This window comes from Calliopsis andreniformis, unplaced genomic scaffold (assembly GCF_051401765.1).
Source record: "Calliopsis andreniformis isolate RMS-2024a unplaced genomic scaffold, iyCalAndr_principal scaffold0015, whole genome shotgun sequence".
In the NCBI taxonomy this organism is placed as follows: Eukaryota; Metazoa; Arthropoda; class Insecta; order Hymenoptera; family Andrenidae; genus Calliopsis; species Calliopsis andreniformis.
Window position 1 is genome coordinate 9898711 of NW_027480428.1, and position 19410 is coordinate 9918120.

The window sequence follows — 19410 nt, forward strand, 5'->3', positions numbered from 1 at the left end:
CAATATAAATACAACAGCTTTTCCATCGTAAAGAACGTATAATTGCAACCAGTGTGAAAGTTATGGTTATTTCTACATTCCGAGCAACCTAGGCTTCACTCTAGGGCGCTGCTCTACCAGGTCGAATAGTTAGGGCCTAAGAAGTGAACGCCAGAAGCATAAAATGCAATAAAAATACAACAGCTTTTCCATCGTATAAAAGGATTAATTGCAACCAGTTTGATAGTGAAGGTCATTTCTACGTTCCGGGCAACCTAGGCTTCACTCTAGGGCGTTGCTCCACTAGATCGAATAGCTAGGGCCTTAGAAGTCAACGCCAGAAGCATAAAATACGATATAAATACAACAGTTTTTCCATTGTATAAAACGAATAATTGCTACCAGTGTAAGAGTTATGGTCATTTCTACGTTCCGGGCAACCTAGGCTTCACCCTAGGGCGTTGTTCCACCAGATCGAATAGTCAGGGCCTAAGAAGTGAACGCCAGAAGCATAAAATGCAATAAAAATACAACAGTCTTTCCATTCTATAACAGGAATAATTGCAACCCGTGTGAAAGCGATGGTCATTTGTACGTTCCAGGGAACCTAGGCTTCACTCTAGGGCGTTGCTCCACCAGATCGAATTCTTAGGGCCAAAGAAGTCAACGCCCGAAGCATAAAATACAAAATAAATAGAACAGTTTTTCCATTGTATAAAACGCATAATTGCTACCAGTGTAAAAGTTATGGTCATTTCTACTTTCCGGGCAACCTAGGCTTCACTCTAGGGCGTTGTTCCACCAGCTCGAATAGTTAGGTCCTTAGAAGTCAACGCCAGAAGCATAAAATACGATATAAATACAACAGCTTTTGCATCGCATAAAAGGAATAATTGCAAACAGTGTGAAAGTAATTGTCATTTCTACGTTCCGGGCCACCCAGGCTACACTCTAGGGCGTTGCTCCACCAGGCCAAACAGTTAGGGCCTTAGAAGTCAACGCCCGAAGCATAAAATACAAAATAAATAGAACAGTTTTTCCATCGCAGAAAACGAATAATTGCAACCAGTGTGAAAGTTATGGTCATTTCTATATTCCGAGCAACCTAGGCTTCACTCTAGAGCGTTGCTCTACCAGGTCGAATAGTTAGGGCCTAAGAAGTGAACGCCAGAAGCATAAAATACAATATAAATACAACAGTTTTTCCATCGTATAAAACGAATAATTGCAACCAGTGTGAAAGTAATGATCATTTCCACATTCCGAGCAACCTAGGCTTCACTCTAGGGCGTTGCTCCAGCAGATTGAATAGTTAGGGCCTTAGAAGTCAACGCCTGAAGCATAAAATGCAATAAAAATACAACAGTTTTTCCATCGTATAACAGGATTAATTGCAACCAGTTTGAGAGTGATGGTCATTTCTACGTTCCGAGCAACCTAGGCATCACTCTAGGGCGTTGCTCCACTAGATCGAATAGCTAGGGCCTTAGAAGTCAACGCCAGAGGCATATAATACAATATAAATACAACAGCTTTTACATCGTAAAAAACGAATAATTGCAACCAGTGTGAAAGTTATGGTCATTTCTATATTCCGAGAAACCTAGGCTTCACTCTAGGGCGTTCCTCCACCAGATCGAATAGCTAGGTCCTTAGAAGTAAACGAGAGAAGCATAAAATACGATATAAATACAACAGCTTTTCCATCGTATAAAAGGATTAAGTGCAACCAGTTTAAAAGTGATGGTCATTTCTCCTTTCCGGGCAACCTCGGTTTCACTCTAGGGCGTTGTTCCACCAGCTCGAATAGTTAGGGCCTAAGAAGTGAACGCCAGAAGCATTAAATACAATAAAAATACAACAGTTTTTCCATCCTATAACAGGATTAATTGCAACCAGTTTGAAAGTGAGGGTCACTTCTACGTTCCGGGCAACCTAGGCTTCACTCTAGGGCGTTGCTACACTAAATCGAATAGCTAGGGCCTTAGAAGTCAACGCCAGAGTCATAAAATACAATATAAATACAACAGCTTTTCCATCGTAAAGAACGTATAATTGCAACCAGTGTGAAAGCTATGGTTATTTCTACATTCCGAGCAACCTAGGCTTCAGTCTAGGGCGTTGCTCCACCAGATCGAATAGTTAGGTCCTTAGAAGTCAACGCCAGAAGCATAAAATACGATATAAATACAACAGCTTTTGCATCGCATAAAAGGAATAATTGCAAACAGTGTGAAAGTAATTGTCATTTCTACGTTCCGGGCCACCCAGGCCACACTCTAGGGCGTTGCTCCACCAGACCAAACAGTTAGGGCCTTAGAAGTCAAAGCATAAAATACAAAATAAATAGAACAGTTTTTCCATCGCAGAAAACGAATAATTGCAACCAGTGTGAAAGTTATGGTCATTTCTATATTCCGAGCAACCTAGGCTTCACTCTAGAGCGTTGCTCTACCAGGTCGAATAGTTAGGGCCTAAGAAGTGAACGCCAGAAGCATAAAATACAATATAAGTACAACAGTTTTTCCATCGTATAAAACGAATAATTGCAACCAGTGTGAAAGTAATGATCATTTCCACATTCCGAGCAACCTAGGCTTCACTCTAGGGCGTTGCTCCAGCAGATTGAATAGTTAGGGCCTTAGAAGTCAACGCCTGAAGCATAAAATGCAATAAAAATACAACAGTTTTTCCATCGTATAACAGGATTAATTGCAACCAGTTTGAAAGTGATGGTCATTTCTACGTTCCGGGCAACCTAGGCATCACTCTAGGGCGTTGCTCCACTAGATCGAATAGCTAGGGCCTTAGAAGTCAACGCCAGAGGCATATAATACAATATAAATACAACAGCTTTTCCATCGTAAAAAACGAATAATTGCAAACAGTGTGAAAGTAATTGTCATTTCTTCGTTCCGGGCAACCTAGGCTTCACTCTAGGGCGTTGCTCCACCAGATGAAACAGTTAGGGCCTTAGAAGTCAACGCCCGAAGCATAAAATACAAAATAAAAAGAACAGTTTTTCCATTGTATAAAACGAATAATTGCTACCAGTGTAAATGTTATGGTCATTTCTACGTTCCGGGCAACCTAGGCTTCACCCTAGGGCGTTGTTCCACCAGATCGAATAGTTAGGGCCTAAGAAGTGAACGCCAGAAGCATTAAATACAATAAAAATACAACAGTTTTTCCATCGTATAACAGGATTAATTGCAACCAGTTTGAAAGTGATGGTCACTTCTACGTTCCGGGCATCCTAGGCTTCACTCTAGGGCGTTGCTACACTAGATCGAATAGCTAGGGCCTTAGAAGTCAACGCCAGAGTCATAAAATACAATATAAATACAACAGCTTTTCCATCGTAAAGAACGTATAATTGCAACCAGTGTGAAAGTTATGGTTATTTCTACATTCCGAGCAACCTAGGCTTCACTCTAGGGCGTTGCTCTACCAGGTCGAATAGTTAGGGCCTAAGAAGTGAACGCCAGAAGCATAAAATACAATATAAATACAACATTTTTTCCATCGTATAAAACGAATAATTGAAACCAGTGTGAAAGTAATGATCATTTCTACATTCCGAGCAACCTAGGCTTCACTCTAGGGCGTTGCTCCAACAGATTGAATAGTTAGGGCCTTAGAAGTCAACGCCCGAAGCATAAAATGCAATAAAAATACAACAGTTTTTCCATCGTATAACAGGATTAATTGCAACCAGTTTGAGAGTGATGGTCATTTCTACGTTCCGAGCAACCTAGGCATCACTCTAGGGCGTTGCTCCACTAGATCGAATAGCTAGGGCCTTAGAAGTCAACGCCAGAGGCATATAATACAATATAAATACAACAGCTTTTACATCGTAAAAAACGAATAATTGCAACCAGTGTGAAAGTTATGGTCATTTCTATATTCCGAGAAACCTAGGCTTCACTCTAGGGCGTTCCTCCACCAGATCGAATAGCTAGGTCCTTAGAAGTAAACGAGAGAAGCATAAAATACGATATAAATACAACAGCTTTTCCATCGTATAAAAGGATTAAGTGCAACCAGTTTAAAAGTGATGGTCATTTCTCCTTTCCGGGCAACCTCGGTTTCACTCTAGGGCGTTGTTCCACCAGCTCGAATAGTTAGGGCCTAAGAAGTGAACGCCAGAAGCATTAAATACAATAAAAATACAACAGTTTTTCCATCCTATAACAGGATTAATTGCAACCAGTTTGAAAGTGAGGGTCACTTCTACGTTCCGGGCAACCTAGGCTTCACTCTAGGGCGTTGCTACACTAAATCGAATAGCTAGGGCCTTAGAAGTCAACGCCAGAGTCATAAAATACAATATAAATACAACAGCTTTTCCATCGTAAAGAACGTATAATTGCAACCAGTGTGAAAGCTATGGTTATTTCTACATTCCGAGCAACCTAGGCTTCAGTCTAGGGCGTTGCTCCACCAGATCGAATAGTTAGGTCCTTAGAAGTCAACGCCAGAAGCATAAAATACGATATAAATACAACAGCTTTTGCATCGCATAAAAGGAATAATTGCAAACAGTGTGAAAGTAATTGTCATTTCTACGTTCCGGGCCACCCAGGCCACACTCTAGGGCGTTGCTCCACCAGACCAAACAGTTAGGGCCTTAGAAGTCAAAGCATAAAATACAAAATAAATAGAACAGTTTTTCCATCGCAGAAAACGAATAATTGCAACCAGTGTGAAAGTTATGGTCATTTCTATATTCCGAGCAACCTAGGCTTCACTCTAGAGCGTTGCTCTACCAGGTCGAATAGTTAGGGCCTAAGAAGTGAACGCCAGAAGCATAAAATACAATATAAGTACAACAGTTTTTCCATCGTATAAAACGAATAATTGCAACCAGTGTGAAAGTAATGATCATTTCCACATTCCGAGCAACCTAGGCTTCACTCTAGGGCGTTGCTCCAGCAGATTGAATAGTTAGGGCCTTAGAAGTCAACGCCTGAAGCATAAAATGCAATAAAAATACAACAGTTTTTCCATCGTATAACAGGATTAATTGCAACCAGTTTGAAAGTGATGGTCATTTCTACGTTCCGGGCAACCTAGGCATCACTCTAGGGCGTTGCTCCACCAGATGAAACAGTTAGGGCCTTAGAAGTCAACGCCCGAAGCATAAAATACAAAATAAAAAGAACAGTTTTTCCATTGTATAAAACGAATAATTGCTACCAGTGTAAATGTTATGGTCATTTCTACGTTCCGGGCAACCTAGGCTTCACCCTAGGGCGTTGTTCCACCAGATCGAATAGTTAGGGCCTAAGAAGTGAACGCCAGAAGCATTAAATACAATAAAAATACAACAGTTTTTCCATCGTATAACAGGATTAATTGCAACCAGTTTGAAAGTGATGGTCACTTCTACGTTCCGGGCATCCTAGGCTTCACTCTAGGGCGTTGCTACACTAGATCGAATAGCTAGGGCCTTAGAAGTCAACGCCAGAGTCATAAAATACAATATAAATACAACAGCTTTTCCATCGTAAAGAACGTATAATTGCAACCAGTGTGAAAGTTATGGTTATTTCTACATTCCGAGCAACCTAGGCTTCACTCTAGGGCGTTGCTCTACCAGGTCGAATAGGTAGGGCCTAAGAAGTGAACGCCAGAAGCATAAAATACAATATAAATACAACATTTTTTCCATCGTATAAAACGAATAATTGAAACCAGTGTGAAAGTAATGATCATTTCTACATTCCGAGCAACCTAGGCTTCACTCTAGGGCGTTGCTCCAACAGATTGAATAGTTAGGGCCTTAGAAGTCAACGCCCGAAGCATAAAATGCAATAAAAATACAACAGTTTTTCCATCGTATAACAGGATTAATTGCAACCAGTTTGAGAGTGATGGTCATTTCTACGTTCCGAGCAACCTAGGCATCACTCTAGGGCGTTGCTCCACTAGATCGAATAGCTAGGGCCTTAGAAGTCAACGCCAGAGGCATATAATACAATATAAATACAACAGCTTTTACATCGTAAAAAACGAATAATTGCAACCAGTGTGAAAGTTATGGTCATTTCTATATTCCGAGAAACCTAGGCTTCACTCTAGGGCGTTCCTCCACCAGATCGAATAGCTAGGTCCTTAGAAGTAAACGAGAGAAGCATAAAATACGATATAAATACAACAGCTTTTCCATCGTATAAAAGGATTAAGTGCAACCAGTTTAAAAGTGATGGTCATTTCTCCTTTCCGGGCAACCTCGGTTTCACTCTAGGGCGTTGTTCCACCAGCTCGAATAGTTAGGGCCTAAGAAGTGAACGCCAGAAGCATTAAATACAATAAAAATACAACAGTTTTTCCATCCTATAACAGGATTAATTGCAACCAGTTTGAAAGTGAGGGTCACTTCTACGTTCCGGGCAACCTAGGCTTCACTCTAGGGCGTTGCTACACTAAATCGAATAGCTAGGGCCTTAGAAGTCAACGCCAGAGTCATAAAATACAATATAAATACAACAGCTTTTCCATCGTAAAGAACGTATAATTGCAACCAGTGTGAAAGCTATGGTTATTTCTACATTCCGAGCAACCTAGGCTTCAGTCTAGGGCGTTGCTCCACCAGATCGAATAGTTAGGTCCTTAGAAGTCAACGCCAGAAGCATAAAATACGATATAAATACAACAGCTTTTGCATCGCATAAAAGGAATAATTGCAAACAGTGTGAAAGTAATTGTCATTTCTACGTTCCGGGCCACCCAGGCCACACTCTAGGGCGTTGCTCCACCAGACCAAACAGTTAGGGCCTTAGAAGTCAAAGCATAAAATACAAAATAAATAGAACAGTTTTTCCATCGCAGAAAACGAATAATTGCAACCAGTGTGAAAGTTATGGTCATTTCTATATTCCGAGCAACCTAGGCTTCACTCTAGAGCGTTGCTCTACCAGGTCGAATAGTTAGGGCCTAAGAAGTGAACGCCAGAAGCATAAAATACAATATAAGTACAACAGTTTTTCCATCGTATAAAACGAATAATTGCAACCAGTGTGAAAGTAATGATCATTTCCACATTCCGAGCAACCTAGGCTTCACTCTAGGGCGTTGCTCCAGCAGATTGAATAGTTAGGGCCTTAGAAGTCAACGCCTGAAGCATAAAATGCAATAAAAATACAACAGTTTTTCCATCGTATAACAGGATTAATTGCAACCAGTTTGAAAGTGATGGTCATTTCTACGTTCCGGGCAACCTAGGCATCACTCTAGGGCGTTGCTCCACTAGATCGAATAGCTAGGGCCTTAGAAGTCAACGCCAGAGGCATATAATACAATATAAATACAACAGCTTTTCCATCGTAAAAAACGAATAATTGCAAACAGTGTGAAAGTAATTGTCATTTCTTCGTTCCGGGCAACCTAGGCTTCACTCTAGGGCGTTGCTCCACCAGATGAAACAGTTAGGGCCTTAGAAGTCAACGCCCGAAGCATAAAATACAAAATAAAAAGAACAGTTTTTCCATTGTATAAAACGAATAATTGCTACCAGTGTAAATGTTATGGTCATTTCTACGTTCCGGGCAACCTAGGCTTCACCCTAGGGCGTTGTTCCACCAGATCGAATAGTTAGGGCCTAAGAAGTGAACGCCAGAAGCATTAAATACAATAAAAATACAACAGTTTTTCCATCGTATAACAGGATTAATTGCAACCAGTTTGAAAGTGATGGTCACTTCTACGTTCCGGGCATCCTAGGCTTCACTCTAGGGCGTTGCTACACTAGATCGAATAGCTAGGGCCTTAGAAGTCAACGCCAGAGTCATAAAATACAATATAAATACAACAGCTTTTCCATCGTAAAGAACGTATAATTGTAACCAGTGTGAAAGTTATGGTTATTTCTACATTCCGAGCAACCTAGGCTTCACTCTAGGGCGTTGCTCTACCAGGTCGAATAGTTAGGGCCTAAGAAGTGAACGCCAGAAGCATAAAATACAATATAAATACAACATTTTTTCCATCGTATAAAACGAATAATTGAAACCAGTGTGAAAGTAATGATCATTTCTACATTCCGAGCAACCTAGGCTTCACTCTAGGGCGTTGCTCCAACAGATTGAATAGTTAGGGCCTTAGAAGTCAACGCCCGAAGCATAAAATGCAATAAAAATACAACAGTTTTTCCATCGTATAACAGGATTAATTGCAACCAGTTTGAAAGTGATGGTCATTTCTACGTTCCGGGCAACCTAGGCTTCACTCTAGGGCGTTGCTCCACTAGATCGAATAGCTAGGGCCTTAGAAGTCAACGCCAGAGGCATATAATACATTATAAATACAACAGCTTTTCCATCGTAAAAAACGAATAATTGCAAACAGTGTGAAAGTAATTGTCATTTCTTCGTTCCGGGCAACCTAGGCTTCACTCTAGGGCGTTGCTCCACCAGATCGAATAGTTAGGTCCTTAGAAGTCAACGCCAGAAGCATAAAATACGATATAAATACAGCAGCTTCTCCATCGTATAAAAGGAATAATTGCAAACAGTGTGAAAGTAATGGTCATTTATACGTTCCGGGCAACCTAGGCTTCACTCTACGGCGTTGTTCAACCAGATCGAATAGTTAGGGCCTAAGAAGTCAACACCAGAAGAATAAAATACAAAATAAATACAACAGCCTTTACACCGTATAAAACGAATAATTGCAACCTGTGTGAAGGTTATGGTCATATCTACGTTCCGGGCAACCTAGGCTTCACTGTAGGGCGTTGCTCCACAAGATCGAAGTGTTAGGGCCTAAGAAGTCAACGCCAGAAGCATAAAATACAATAGAAATACATCAGATTTTCCATTGTATAAAACGAATAATTGCAACCATTATGAAACTTATGGTCATTTCTACGTTCCCGGCAACCTAGGCTTCACCCTAGGGCGTTGTTCCACCAGATCGAATAGTTAGGACCTAAGAAGTGAACGCCAGAAGCATAAAATGCAATAAAAATACAACAGTTTTTCCATCGTATAAAAGGATTAATTGCAACCAGTTTGATAGTGAGGGTCATTTCTACGTTCCGGGCAACCTAGGCTTCACTCTAGGGCGTTACTCCACTAGATCGAATACTTAGGGCCATAGAAGTCAACGCCAGAAGCATAAAATACGATATAAATACAACAGCTTTTCAATCGTATAAAAGGAATAATTGCAACCAGTTTGAAAGTGATGGTCGCTTCTACGTTCCGGGCAACCTAGGCTTCACTCTAGGGCGTTGCTACACTAGATCGAATAGCTAGGGCCTTAGAAGTCAACGCCAGAGTCATAAAATACAATATAAATACAACAGCTTTTCCATCGTAAAGAACGTATAATTGCAACCAGTGTTAAAGTTATGGTTATTTCTACATTCCGAGCAACCTAGGCTTCACTCTAGGGCGTTGCTCTACCAGGTCGAATAGTTAGGGCCTAAGAAGTGAACGCCAGAAGCATAAAATACAATATAAATACAACAGTTTTTCCATCGTATAAAACGAATAATTGAAACCAGTGTGAAAGTAATGATCATTTCTACATTCCGAGCAACCTAGGCTTCACTCTAGGGCGTTGCTCCAACAGATTGAATAGTTAGGGCCTTAGAAGTCAACGCCCGAAGCATAAAATGCAATAAAAATACAACAGTTTTTCCATCGTATAACAGGATTAATTGCAACCAGTTTGAAAGTGATGGTCATTTCTACGTTCCGGGCAACCTAGGCTTCACTCTAGGGCGTTGCTCCACTAGATCGAATAGCTAGGGCCTTAGAAGTCAACGCCAGAGGCATATAATACATTATAAATACAACAGCTTTTCCATCGTAAAAAACGAATAATTGCAAACAGTGTGAAAGTAATTGTCATTTCTTCGTTCCGGGCAACCTAGGCTACACTCTAGGGCGTTGCTCCACCGGATCAAACAGTTAGGGCCTTAGAAGTCAACGCCCGTAGCATAAAATACAAAATAAAAAGAACAGTTTTTCCATTGTATAAAACGAATAATTGCTACCAGTGTAAATGTTATGGTCATTTCTACGTTCCGGGCAACCTAGGCTTCACCCTAGGTCGTTGTTCCACCAGATCGAATAGTTAGGGCCCAAGAAGTGAACGCCAGAAGCATAAAATACAATATAAATACAACAGTTTTTCCATCGTATAAAACGAATAATTGCAACCAGTGTGAAAGTTATGGTCATTTCTACATTCCCAGCAACCTAGGCTTCACTCTAGGGCGTTGCTCCACCAGATCGAATAGTTAGGTCCTTAGAAGTCAACGCCAGAAGCATAAAATACGATATAAATACAGCAGCTTCTCCATCGTATAAAAGGAATAATTGCAAACAGTGTGAAAGTAATGGTCATTTATACGTTCCGGGCAACCTAGGCTTCACTCTACGGCGTTGTTCCACCAGATCGAATAGTTAGGGCCTAAGAAGTCAACACCAGAAGAATAAAATACAAAATAAATACAACAGCCTTTACACCGTATAAAACGAATAATTGCAACCTGTGTGAAGGTTATGTTCATATCTACGTTCCGGGCAACCTAGGCTTCACTGTAGGGCGTTGCTCCACAAGATCGAAGTGTTAGGGCCTAAGAAGTCAACGCCAGAAGCATAAAATACAATAGAAATACAACAGATTTTCCATTGTATAAAACGAATTATTGCAACCATTATGAAACTTATGGTCATTTCTACGTTCCGGGCAACCTAGGCTTCACCCTAGGGCGTTGTTCCACCAGATCGAATAGTTAGGGCCTAAGAAGTCAACAACAGAAGAATAATATACAAAATAAATACAACAGCCTTTACACCGTATAAAACGAATAATTGCAACCTGTGTGAAGGTTATGGTCATATCTACGTTCCGGGCAACCTAGGCTTCACTGTAGGGCGTTGCTCCACAAGATCGAAGTGTTAGGGCCTAAGAAGTCAACGCCAGAAGCATAAAATACAATAGAAATACATCAGATTTTCCATTGTATAAAACGAATAATTGCAACCATTATGAAACTTATGGTCATTTCTACGTTCCCGGCAACCTAGGCTTCACCCTAGGGCGTTGTTCCACCAGATCGAATAGTTAGGACCTAAGAAGTGAACGCCAGAAGCATAAAATGCAATAAAAATACAACAGTTTTTCCATCGTATAAAAGGATTAATTGCAACCAGTTTGATAGTGAGGGTCATTTCAACGTTCCGGGCAAGCTAGGCTTCACTCTAGGGCGTTGCTCCACTAGATCGAATAGCTAGGGCCTTAGAAGTCAACGCCAGAAGCATAAAATACGATATAAATACAACAGCTTTTCCATCGTATAAAAGGAGTAATTGCAACCAGTTTGAAAGCGATGGTCATTTCTACGTTCCGGGCAACCTAGGCTTCACTCTAGGGCGTTACTCCACTAGATCGAATAGTTAGGGCCTAAGAAGTGAACGCCAGAAGCATAAAATGCCATATAAATACAACAGTTTTTCCATCGTATAAAACGAATAATTGCAACCAGTGTGAAAGTAATGATCATTTCCACATTCCGAGCAACCTAGGCTTCACTCTAGGGCGTTGCTCCAGCAGATTGAATAGTTAGGGCCTTAGAAGTCAACGCCTGAAGCATAAAGTGCAATAAAAATACAACAGTTTTTCCATCGTATAACAGGATTAATTGCAACCAGTTTGAAAGTGATGGTCACTTCTACGTTCCGGGCAACCTAGGCTTCACTCTAGGGCGTTGCTACACTAGATCGAATAGCTAGGGCCTTAGAAGTCAACGCCAGAGTCATAATATACAAAATAAATACAACAGCCTTTACACCGTATAAAACGAATAATTGCAACCTGTGTGAAGGTTATGGTCATATCTACGTTCCGGGCAACCTAGGCTTCACTGTAGGGCGTTGCTCCACAAGATCGAAGTGTTAGGGCCTAAGAAGTCAACGCCAGAAGCATAAAATACAATAGAAATACATCAGATTTTCCATTGTATAAAACGAATAATTGCAACCATTATGAAACTTATGGTCATTTCTACGTTCCCGGCAACCTAGGCTTCACCCTAGGGCGTTGTTCCACCAGATCGAATAGTTAGGACCTAAGAAGTGAACGCCAGAAGCATAAAATGCAATAAAAATACAACAGTTTTTCCATCGTATAAAAGGATTAATTGCAACCAGTTTGATAGTGAGGGTCATTTCAACGTTCCGGGCAAGCTAGGCTTCACTCTAGGGCGTTGCTCCACTAGATCGAATAGCTAGGGCCTTAGAAGTCAACGCCAGAAGCATAAAATACGATATAAATACAACAGCTTTTCAATCGTATAAAAGGAATAATTGCAAACAGTGTGAAAGTAATGGTCATTTCTACGTTCCGGGCAACACAGGCTTCACCCTAGGGCGTTGCTCCACCAGATTAAACAGTTAGGGCCTTTGAAGTCAACGCCCGAAGCATAAAATACAATAAAAATACAACAGTTTTTCCATCGTATAACAGGATTAATTGCAACCAGTTTGAAAGTGATGGTCACTTCTACGTTCCGGGCAACCTAGGCTTCACTCTAGGGCGTTGCTACACTAGATCGAATAGCTAGGGCCTTAGAAGTCAACGCCAGAGTCATAAAATACAATATAAATACAACAGCTTTTCCATCGTAAAGAACGTATAATTGCAACCAGTGTGAAAGTTATGGTTATTTCTACATTCCGAGCAACCTAGGCTTCACTCTAGGGCGTTGCTCTACCAGGTCGAATAGTTAGGGCCTAAGAAGTGAACGCCAGAAGCATAAAATGCCATATAAATACAACAGTTTTTCCATCGTATAAAACGAATAATTGCAACCAGTGTGAAAGTAATGATCATTTCCACATTCCGAGCAACCTAGGCTTCACTCTAGGGCGTTGCTCCAGCAGATTGAATAGTTAGGGCCTTAGAAGTCAACGCCTGAAGCATAAAGTGCAATAAAAATACAACAGTTTTTCCATCGTATAACAGGATTAATTGCAACCAGTTTGAAAGTGATGGTCATTTCTACGTTCCGGGCAACCTAGGCATCACTCTAGGGCGTTGCTCCACTAGATTCGAATAGCTAGGGCCTTAGAAGTCAACGCCAGAGGCATATAATACAATATAAATACAACAGCTTTTCCATCGTAAAAAACGAATAATTGCAAACAGTGTGAAAGTAATTGTCATTTCTTCGTTCCGGGCAACCTAGGCTTCACTCTAGGGCGTTGCTCCACCAGATGAAACAGTTAGGGCCTTAGAAGTCAACGCCCGAAGCATAAAATACAAAATAAAAAGAACAGTTTTTCCATTGTATAAAACGAATAATTGCTACCAGTGTAAATGTTATGGTCATTTCTACGTTCCGGGCAACCTAGGCTTCACCCTAGGGCGTTGTTCCACCAGATCGAATAGTTAGGGCCTAAGAAGTGAACGCCAGAAGCATTAAATACAACAAAAATACAACAGTTTTTCCATCGTATAACAGGATTAATTGCAACCAGTTTGAAAGTGATGGTCACTTCTACGTTCCGGGCATCCTAGGCTTCACTCTAGGGCGTTGCTACACTAGATCGAATAGCTAGGGCCTTAGAAGTCAACGCCAGAGTCATAAAATACAATATAAATACAACAGCTTTTCCATCGTAAAGAACGTATAATTGCAACCAGTGTGAAAGTTATGGTTATTTCTACATTCCGAGCAACCTAGGCTTCACTCTAGGGCGTTGCTCCAGCAGATTGAATAGTTAGGGCCTTAGAAGTCAACGCCCGAAGCATAAAATGCAATAAAAATACAACAGTTTTTCCATCGTATAACAGGATTAATTGCAACCAGTTTGAAAGTGATGGTCATTTCTACGTTCCGGGCAACCTAGGCTTCACTCTAGGGCGTTGCTCCACTAGATCGAATAGCTAGGGCCTTAGAAGTCAACGCCAGAAGCATAAAATACGATATAAATACAGCAGCTTTTCCATCGTATAAAAGCAATAATTGCAAACAGTGTGCAAGTAATGGTCATTTATACGTTCCGGGCAACCTAGGCTTCACTCTACGGCGTTGTTCCACCAGATCGAATAGTTAGGGCCTAAGAAGTCAACACCAGAAGAATAAAATACAAAATAAATACAACAGCCTTTACACCGTATAAAACGAATAATTGCAACCAGTGTGAAGGTTATGGTCATATCTACGTTCCGGGCAACCTAGGCTTCACTGTAGGGCGTTGCTCCACAAGATCCAAGTGTTAGGGCCTAAGAAGTCAACGCCAGAAGCATAAAATACAATAGAAATACAACAGATTTTCCATTGTATAAAACGAATAATAGCAACCATTATGAAACTTATGGCCATTTCTACGTTCCGGGCAACCTAGGCTTCACCCTAGGGCGTTGTTCCACCAGATCGAATAGTTAGGGCCTAAGAAGTGAACGCCAGAAGCATAAAATGCAATAAAAATACAACAGTTTTTCCATCGTATAAAAGGATTAATTGCAACCAGTTTGATAGTGAAGGTCATTTCTACGTTCCGGGCAACCTAGGCTTCACTCTAGGGCGTTGCTTGACTAGATCGAATAGCTAGGGCCTTAGCAGTCAACGCCAGAAGCATAAAATACGATATAAATACAACAGCTTTTCCATCGTATAAAAGGAGTAATTGCTACCAGTGTAAAAGTTATGGTCATTTCTACGTTCCGGGCAACCTAGGCTTCACTCTAGGGCGTTGCTCCACCAGATCAAACAGTTAGGTCCTTAGAAGTCAACGCCCGAAGCATAAAATACAAAATAAATAGAACAGTTTTTCCATTGTATAAAACGAATAATTGCTACCAGTGTAAAAGTTATGGTCATTTCTACGTTCCGGGCAACCTAGGCTTCACCCTAGGGCGTTGTTCCACCAGATCGAATAGTCAGGGCCTAAGAAGTGAACGCCAGAAGCATAAAATGCAATAAAAATACAACAGTCTTTCCATTCTATAACAGGAATAATTGCAACCCGTGTGAAAGCGATGGTCATTTGTACGTTCCAGGGAACCTAGGCTTCACTGTAGGGCGTTGCTCCACAAGATCGAATGTTAGGGCCAAAGAAGTCAACGCCCGAAGCATAAAATACAAAATAAATAGAACAGTTTTTCCATTGTATAAAACGAATAATTGCTACCAGTGTAAAAGTTATGGTCATTTCTACGTTCCGGGCAACCTAGGCTTCATCCTAGGGCATTGTTCCATCAGATCGAACAGTTAGGCCCTAAGAAGTGAACGCCAGAAGCATAAAATACAATATAAATACAACAGTTTTTCCATCGTAGAAAACGAATAATTGCAACCAGTGTGAAAGTTATGGTCATTTGTATATTCCGAGCAACCTAGGCTTCACTCTAGGGCGGCGCTCCGCCATATCGAATAGCTACGGCCTTAGAAGCCTACGCCTGAAGCATAAAATACAATAAAAATACAACGGTCTTTTCATCGTATAACAGGAATAATTGCAACAAGCGTGAAAGTAATGATCATTTCGGCGTTTCGGGCATCCTAGACTTAACTCTGAGGCATTGCTCCACCAGATCGAATAGTTAGGGCCTAAGAAGTCAACGCCAGAAGCATAAAATACAATATAAATACAACAGTTTTTCCATTGTATAAAACGAACAATTGCTACCAGTGTAAAAGTTATGGTCATTTCGACGTTCCGGGCAACCTAGGCTTCACCCTGGGGCGTTGTTCCACCAGATCGAATAATTAGGGCCTAAGATGTGAACGCCAGAAGCATAAAATACAATATAAATACAACAGTTTTTCCATCGTATAAAACGAATAATTGCTACCAGTGTGAAAGTTATGGTCATTTCTACTTTCCGAGCAACCTAGGCTTCACTCTAGGGCGTTGCTCCACCAGATCGAATAGTTAGGGCCTTAGAAGTCAACGCCCGAAGCTTAAAGTACGATATAAATACAGCAGCTTCTCCATCGTATAAAAGGAATAATTGCAAACAGTGTGAAAGTAATGGTCATTTATACGTTCCGGGCAACCTAGGCTTCACTCTACGGCGTTGTTCCACCAGATCGAATAGTTAGGGCCTAAGAAGTCAACACCAGAAGAATAAAATACAAAATAAATACAACAGCCTTTACACCGTATAAAACGAATAATTGCAACCAATGTGAAGGTTATGGTCATATCTACGTTCCGGGCAACCTAGCCTTCACTGTAGGGCGTTGCTCCACAAGATCGAAGTGTTAGGGCCTAAGAAGTCAACGCCAGAAGCATAAAATACAATAGAAATACAACAGATTTTCCATTGTATAAAACGAATAATTGCAACCATTATGAAACTTATGGCCATTTCTACGTTCCGGGCAACCTAGGCTTCACTCTACGGCGTTGTTCCACCAGATCGAATAGTTAGGGCCTAAGAAGTCAACACCAGAAGAATAAAATACAAAATAAATACAACAGCCTTTACACCGTATAAAACGAATAATTGCAACCTGTGTGAAGGTTATGGTCATATCTACGTTCCGGGCAACCTAGGCTTCACTGTATGGCGTTGCTCCACAAGATCGAAGTGTTAGGGCCTAAGAAGTCAACGCCAGAAGCATAAAATACAATAGAAATACATCAGATTTTCCATTGTATAAAACGAATAATTGCAACCATTATGAAACTTATGGTCATTTCTACGTTCCCGGCAACCTAGGCTTCACCCTAGGGCGTTGTTCCACCAGATCGAATAGTTAGGACCTAAGAAGTGAACGCCAGAAGCATAAAATGCAATAAAAATACAACAGTTTTTCCATCGTATAAAAGGATTAATTGCAACCAGTTTCATAGTGAGGGTCATTTCTACGTTCCGGGCAACCTAGGCTTCACTCTAGGGCGTTACTCCACTAGATCGAATACTTAGGGCCATAGAAGTCAACGCCAGAAGCATAAAATACGATATAAATACAACAGCTTTTCAATCGTATAAAAGGAATAATTGCAACCAGTTTGAAAGTGATGGTCGCTTCTACGTTCCGGGCAACCTAGGCTTCACTCTAGGGCGTTGCTACACTAGATCGAATAGCTAGGGCCTTAGAAGTCAATGCCAGAGTCATAAAATACAATATAAATACAACAGCTTTTCCATCGTAAAGAACGTATAATTGCAACCAGTGTTAAAGTTATGGTTATTTCTACATTCCGAGCAACCTAGGCTTCACTCTAGGGCGTTGCTCTACCAGGTCGAATAGTTAGGGCCTAAGAAGTGAACGCCAGAAGCATAAAATACAATATAAATACAACAGTTTTTCCATCGTATAAAACGAATAATTGAAACCAGTGTGAAAGTAATGATCATTTCTACATTCCGAGCAACCTAGGCTTCACTCTAGGGCGTTGCTCCAACAGATTGAATAGTTAGGGCCTTAGAAGTCAACGCCCGAAGCATAAAATGCAATAAAAATACAACAGTTTTTCCATCGTATAACAGGATTAATTGCAACCAGTTTGAAAGTGATGGTCATTTCTACGTTCCGGGCAACCTAGGCTTCACTCTAGGGCGTTGCTCCACTAGATCGAATAGCTAGGGCCTTAGAAGTCAACGCCAGAGGCATATAATACATTATAAATACAACAGCTTTTCCATCGTAAAAAACGAATAATTGCAAGCAGTGTGAAAGTAATTGTCATTTCTTCGTTCCGGGCAACCTAGGCTACACTCTAGGGCGTTGCTCCACCGGATCAAACAGTTAGGGCCTTAGAAGTCAACGCCCGTAGCATAAAATACAAAATAAAAAGAACAGTTTTTCCATTGTATAAAACGAATAATTGCTACCAGTGTAAATGTTATGGTCATTTCTACGTTCCGGGCAACCTAGGCTTCACCCTAGATCGTTGTTCCACCAGATCGAATAGTTAGGGCCCAAGAAGTGAACGCCAGAAGCATAAAATACAATATAAATACAACAGTTTTTCCATCGTATAAAACGAATAATTGCAACCAGTGTGAAAGTTATGGTCATTTCTACATTCCCAGCAACCTAGGCTTCACTCTAGGGCGTTGCTCCACCAGATCGAATAGTTAGGTCCTTAGAAGTCAACGCCAGAAGCATAAAATACGATATAAATACAGCAGCTTCTCCATCGTATAAAAGGAATAATTGCAAACAGTGTGAAAGTAATGGTCATTTATACGTTCCGGGCAACCTAGGCTTCACTCTACGGCGTTGTTCCACCAGATCGAATAGTTAGGGCCTAAGAAGTCAACACCAGAAGAATAAAATACAAAATAAATACAACAGCCTTTACACCGTATAAAACGAATAATTGCAACCTGTGTGAAGGTTATGTTCATATCTACGTTCCGGGCAACCTAGGCTTCACTGTAGGGCGTTGCTCCACAAGATCGAAGTGTTAGGGCCTAAGAAGTCAACGCCAGAAGCATAAAATACAATAGAAATACAACAGATTTTCCATTGTATAAAACGAATTATTGCAACCATTATGAAACTTATGGTCATTTCTACGTTCCGGGCAACCTAGGCTTCACCCTAGGGCGTTGTTCCACCAGATCGAATAGTTAGGGCCTAAGAAGTCAACACCAGAAGAATAAAATACAAAATAAATACAACAGCCTTTACACCGTATAAAACGAATAATTGCAACCTGTGTGAAGGTTATGGTCATATCTACGTTCCGGGCAACCTAGGCTTCACTGTAGGGCGTTGCTCCACAAGATCGAAGTGTTAGGGCCTAAGAAGTCAACGCCCGAAGCATAAAATACAAAATAAATAGAACAGTTTTTCCATTGTATAAAACGAATAATTGCTACCAGTGTAAAAGTTATGGTCATTTCTACGTTCCGGGCAACCTAGGCTTCACCCTAGGGCGTTGTTCCACCAGATCGAATAGTTAGGGCCTAAGAAGTGAACGCCAGAAGCATAAAATGCAATAAAAATACAACAGTTTTTCCATCGTATAAAAGGATTAATTGCAACCAGTTTGATAGTGAAGGTCATTTCTACGTTCCGGGCAACCTAGGCTTCACTCTAGGGCGTTGCTTGACTAGATCGAATAGCTAGGGCCTTAGAAGTCAACGCCAGAAGCATAAAATACGATATAAATACAACAGCTTTTCCATCGTATAAAAGGAGTAATTGCTACCAGTGTAAAAGTTATGGTCATTTCTACGTTCCAGGCAACCTAGGCTTCACTCTAGGGCGTTGCTCCACCAGATCAAACAGTTAGGTCCTTAGAAGTCAACGCCCGAAGCATAAAATACAAAATAAATAGAACAGTTTTTCCATTGTATAAAACGAATAATTGCTACCAGTGTAAAAGTTATGGTCATTTCTACGTTCCGGGCAACCTAGGCTTCACCCTAGGGCGTTGTTCCACCAGATCGAATAGTCAGGGCCTAAGAAGTGAACGCCAGAAGCATAAAATGCAATAAAAA